This window comes from Nothoprocta perdicaria, unplaced genomic scaffold (genome assembly GCF_003342845.1).
Source record: "Nothoprocta perdicaria isolate Ctin4 unplaced genomic scaffold, notPer1 scaffold_184, whole genome shotgun sequence".
NCBI classification, from domain to species: Eukaryota; Metazoa; Chordata; class Aves; order Tinamiformes; family Tinamidae; genus Nothoprocta; species Nothoprocta perdicaria.
Genome location: NW_020455027.1, coordinates 22,506 through 27,876, shown reverse-complemented (window position 1 = coordinate 27,876; position 5,371 = coordinate 22,506). Strand labels below are relative to the sequence as shown.

Below are 5,371 nucleotides of genomic sequence, written 5' to 3'. Positions count from 1 at the left end.
ATTTTCCAGAACCATCTAAATTCAGCTGAGGATCTCTGGGCTCCAGTGATTGAGTTTAAATGATAACCTAAGTGCCTCATATAYCTGTAAACCACAAACACTTATTTCTATAAGCGAATTCCACCCTCAATGAAACATTCAGAAAAAGATAACAAGATTTCAAATGAAGAGATGCAGGAAGGTAACCCAATTCTATAAAACAGATTACTAATTTAATTAATCYGCTATTTCACAGCTGACACCACTAGTACCCAATTGCTTGTTTGCAAATGCTACGCATGCAGCAACCTACTGCTGCACAAAGCAGCAACGTTTACAGTGTTTGCTGAACGGGCTGGGATGCCTCGGCTCCTGCAAGGGGATAGTCACACTACAGCTCTCCATGAAGGTTAATGCAACCAAATCTGTAGGAGTGGTAAAGAGCCCGGGAGGAACAACAAGTCAGCATGACTAAACAGAGGCCAGCATTTGGACATTTGGCCTTCCACATTCAGCTCTAGCTTGTGTAACTTAACACAATGTATAGCTCTATAGCCCTAAAATTGTGAAGGTTACAGATCAGCAACAAATTTCCTTTTCTTTCTCTCGCTCTTTTTTTTTTTTTTTTTTTTTTTTTTTTCTGAAGCTGCTGATGGGAAGGCAACATCATTAGGAAAAGTCTGACCATGTGCAAATCTATCCTGAGTTAGAAAAACTGGGCACTTGCTCTGTTTAACTGCCAAACAAATATTTTCCTATAAAGGCTGGCTTAAGATGTATCCTGAAAAACTGAGTAAAATGTTGAGAAACAACAGAAAAACATTCCATATGCAACCAAGGTACTTACAGATCTGACTGGTTCAGATAAACCTGCTGCTAGTGTAAGAATTTATAAGGGTGGCATCTTGCTCTTTTCATATAGTGGCATATGCTATTTCACCTTTTGATAAATCGTGCTGTTCCAAAGCATTATTAACAGTGAAATTCTCCTTTCAACTATAAGAGTATAGAAGAAAAAGAACAGCTAGCAAATTCCAGGCTTAAACTATGGCCAGCATTAAGTAATCTAGTGGCATTTTAACTCTCTACTCATATGTCTTTACTGGTCATCATRGGGAATTAGAAGTGATTAGGATAGATTAGGAGTGATGCTTGGTGGTACTCTAAGTGCCTGCTCTTTTACTCCAAGGTTCTTCYTCAGTTGCTCTGGTTTTGCTCACTGTTGGTAGGAGGGAATGAGCTTGATGATCTCGAGAYGAAAAATATTCTGTATTAGTAATAAAGGTCATGTAATGGGCTAGAAGATGACACATACATGTCTCCAGTGGCTCTTGCCCCAGGAAACGTTACTGAAACTAGGAACATTTCTGCATGCACAGAATTTACAGAACCGCATCTTCCTCCTCTGTGAAGTTAACAGTCTCTAACCTTATTAGAGCTATTTTTTCCTTCCTGTGAAATTAAATGACTTTTTTTTTTTTTTATTAAATGTACACAGCTCAACCTGACTTTATAAATGAATGTAAGAGCCGAAAGGCAAATATTCTGTATTTACCATGACTTGCCAAACTGAAACAATCCTCAAGAAACCTCCTATTATATACATATGATATTAATGAAGTGTAATTCCCTCTGGGATGTAGGGTCATATTCAGACTGACAAYTACCACCAAAAATGTACGGAGAGCAAATTTCAGCCAAGGACAAAGGGGCATCTCACTGCTGTAATGCGAAATGCCATAGGAGGTTCAGCAGTGTATTTGTGTCTAGGCTCAAGATGAGCCTCCCTGTCTGCAAAGTCGATTTATGCCCACAAAACCRGGGCCAGCATCTCTCCAGCAACACACCAAGCTGCAAGGGGACAGCTGCATGGCTGGTGCTCTCCCTGACTTACACCCGCTGCGTAATAAGCAGAGGGAAAAGGGCAAGTGGTGTGAGTTAATGAAATCTGCAAAACAAGGGCAATTATAGAGAGCGCGAAGGCAGGAACTTGATTTTCCATTGCCACCAAAAACACCTGCAGACTGCAAAATGCTCCAGTGATGGAAGGGTCTAGTCTGTAGCACTGTGATCATGCAGTTTAGGCTTGGGTAAATAACTTCCTATGATCTAGCTCTCCATCCAAATAATTTTAAATAATAATCCTTATGTACCTTGTTTCGAGGCTGTCGTAAGAATTAACTAGTGCCAAGATGCCCTTCAAACACGCGAAGTGTTGTATGGAACAAACAAATTAACTAGTCTGGCAGAACAAGGACTTGCAATGACCTTGCTGCACTTGGAACATACTGTTTCACGTAACACAGGCTTTTGAAACTTCATGCTTTTATCAAGCTGAAAAAACGTTATTTTTTCAGCCAAAGAATGTATCTTACAAGGTTTGATCAGCTCCTCCCTCAATATACCATGCTTAAGCTGACAGGAAGCACCCTGAGGACTGAGGAACACGTGAAGGTGACACGAGCAGTCAGTTATTCCTTCGTATGGAGTTGCTGATATCCAGACACTACAGTATTTTATGAATTTACTTGAGTTGCTTATGGGCTCATTTGCTTAAAGAAAACCCTTCTTTGTGAAGAAGTATTACACGAAGAGAATCCTTCTCTAATTGTGGCTAAGCAGCCATATGAGTGTAATATTTTACTTAATTTAATGGGCAGAAAYGCTAAAAGCATATCTATGCAGCAGTGAGAGAAAATGTTCTTACTCTTTCACTTACTCAGCAACTCTTCCAAAATTACGTAACGTATAATCCCTTAATCATATGTTAACTCCACTGGATCRCCCGGGCGAGCTTCTCTCTGGGCTCGTTCAGGCCGGGGCTCCCATGGCCGTGCGGGGAAGCGCCGGGGCCGAATCCGCAGGAGCGGAGCTGCCTCCTCGGAGTCCCTGCGTGCGACTCCTCCTCGGAGTCACTGCGTGTCCTTTTCTGCTCAGGCTCAGCGAGCTCAGCACATCTTCAGGATGTGGTTTCTCCACCAAAGTCATGAATTTTCTTCCTGCAGTTATTTTTTCACCTTTCAGCCTAAACCACTGCGCTCAGAYAAGGTTTCTAGTTCCTGCTAAAATRTTTCTGAACCCCATTTAAMGTATGGAAGATCACTGCCCATCTCATGCACCAGCCCCTCGAGTGAACCCCAGCCCTGCTTGCGGCAAAGGCGGCAGTGGCTTCAGGTCAGGGCTGACCCTGCACGAGGGCAGCTCCTGTCCTACCTGCTGGAGACTCCCATCACACTGCAGAAACGGGATGTAATTTCCTGCTGCTGCTGCCCTCAGCCTTCGGCAAGTTTGCTGGGAGCAATGGGGAGCAGGAAAACACCCCCCTGCACCGTCCTGTCCCTTTCCATGGCAAAAATGTGCCCTTCGCCTCTGCTGGGGGGGCCCTGAAGCCAAGCTCGCCCTTCTCCTTCCTCGCTTTTCACCATCTCATCCTCCAATACTACTCATGTCAAATGCTGCTTCCAAGACTCCCGTGGACACGCCACCTGTGGCCCTGTCGCGGCTCTGCCTGTCTGTGACCCGGGTCAAACAGGCACCTGCGGATGGTTTTCCCCATCATCCACACCTTGTGCCACATCAGGCACCCCTGGAGCTACCGCGACCCACCATTTATTTCAGGGCTAAGATCTGCTCCAGCAGCTTGTCTTCTTTAGCCTCCTCGCCATTCCCAACGTTCTTGCCAYGTTTGGTCTCAAAACTTAGTTACCTTCTTTCACTTCCTCTTCTCTGAAGTGGCTTCCTGGGTCTCCTGGAATCTCCCTCTGAGGTCAAATCTCAGCTGGGCCCCAACAGCTCTGCTTTAACCTTGTCTCTTCATTCCTTTTCTCTGACCATCGTTATTAAGACTTGCAACTCCCCTGAAAAACATTCTGTAAAGAAGCTTACATTACATATAGAATACATATATTCTAAATGCTATACATGTACAACCTTTTTTTCATTTCTCATTACCATGATTTGGAAAAATCCACCCATGTGCTTCTCAATCATGGAAAGCTGATCATCCACACACCGTGTAGCACAATCATTTTCAATGTGAAATAACTCCACCAACTTGATTCCCCATGGAAGCAGCAGACGAACCCCACTAGCAAAGAGCATGGGGTGGTGACGGATACTGGGGAGCACACAGAGCTCCACAGAAAAGGGGCGGCCGGCGGGGCCTTCCGAGCGGTGACTCCGGCCCATGCTGCACGTCAGCGCTTCCTTGCACTAAGCCCCATTCTCTTGTGTTTGGGGAAAAAAATAACCAGTTACCATGAAATTTATCACAGCCCCTTGACAAAATAAGACGCTCACTGTAAGTCTTTGCTTAAAGTTAACGGATCTTCCCTTCTAGCAAGGGAACCCCGGAGATCTCCCATCAGCGGGCTCTTTTCTGTGCCCTTCTCCAAGGGCAGCGCGGGAAGAACCACGCGTCCCGCGGGTCCCGGCTGTGCCCTCGCTGCCRGCCCCCGCTTCCCGGCATCTCCCACGAGGGAACAACAACCCCGGGCGCCGGGAGAGGCCGGGGAGCTTCGTGTCCCCGTGCTGCAGTGCAGGGCACGCGGCAGCGCTGCTCGCTTTGCCTCGTGCCACAGCGAGGTGACCCGGAGCAGCCCAACAGCGCCCGGGTCAGCCGCGTTAGTGCCACATCCCTGCAGCCCGCTGCAGTACTGGGCATCACTGCAACGCTGCATTGCTCGGTGCGACGCAGCCCGAGAGCGTCTGCACTTGGTAGGCAGTAATGAAGRGCATTTTGTCACACGCTGCAGTCCATCAACTTTACGTTTACAGCATTCACTCAGTAACATGACAGGCTTCTGCTTCAACATGCTGATATATGAAAGATATAAACATATATTTACACAAAATTCTTGGAATAAATAAAATATTACAGACCTAAAAGCCAGTTTCCCTCATTCTTCTTCAAGGCACCACAAACAGAGGCCTCCCTCTACCTTTGTCCTTCAAGCACATGCATTTTATAGTTTTACTTAAATTCGCATGTACGTTTTTATATGTCCCTTTCTGGCAGACATGCAGAGCAGTAACATTACAATGTCCTTCCAATATTTACATGGAAACCTTCACTATTCCCATAAAGTTTCTGAAATGCTCCTCGCACTCATGTGTTTGCATTGACAGATCACGGACAGAGGATGAGTTTTGTCATAAATTAGTCTCTCTCTCAGCTATGCGGGCAGGGTGAGGCCGCAGAATACACGCAGGACCCACGTTCACTGTGAGGACTGGCTGTAGGAACGTGCAGACAGCAACTCCAAACCTCCCCGGGCCGYGCTGGGGAGCAGAGCCCCGGCCGAGCAGCAGCCCTGGGGGCAGCGGCCTCGGCGCCCGCCGTGCAGCGAGCGCGCGCGGCTGCGGGCGGCGAAGCCTCCCCCTCGCTGCAGCC

At 46.7% G+C, this 5,371-nt stretch overlaps 1 protein-coding gene across 1 annotated transcript in view; it reads right to left on the bottom strand.

Moving 5' to 3' along the window:
* The window catches only part of BEND6 (BEN domain containing 6), a 16,604-nt gene extending 12,769 nt beyond the window's left edge, over positions 1-3,835 (bottom strand). Inside the window, exon 1 of the mRNA XM_026036672.1 lies at positions 3,686-3,835. The gene's annotated coding sequence lies outside the window, so the exon portion shown is untranslated. The remainder of the gene's footprint in view (positions 1-3,685) is intronic.
* Positions 3,836-5,371: the final 1,536 nt, after the last annotated feature.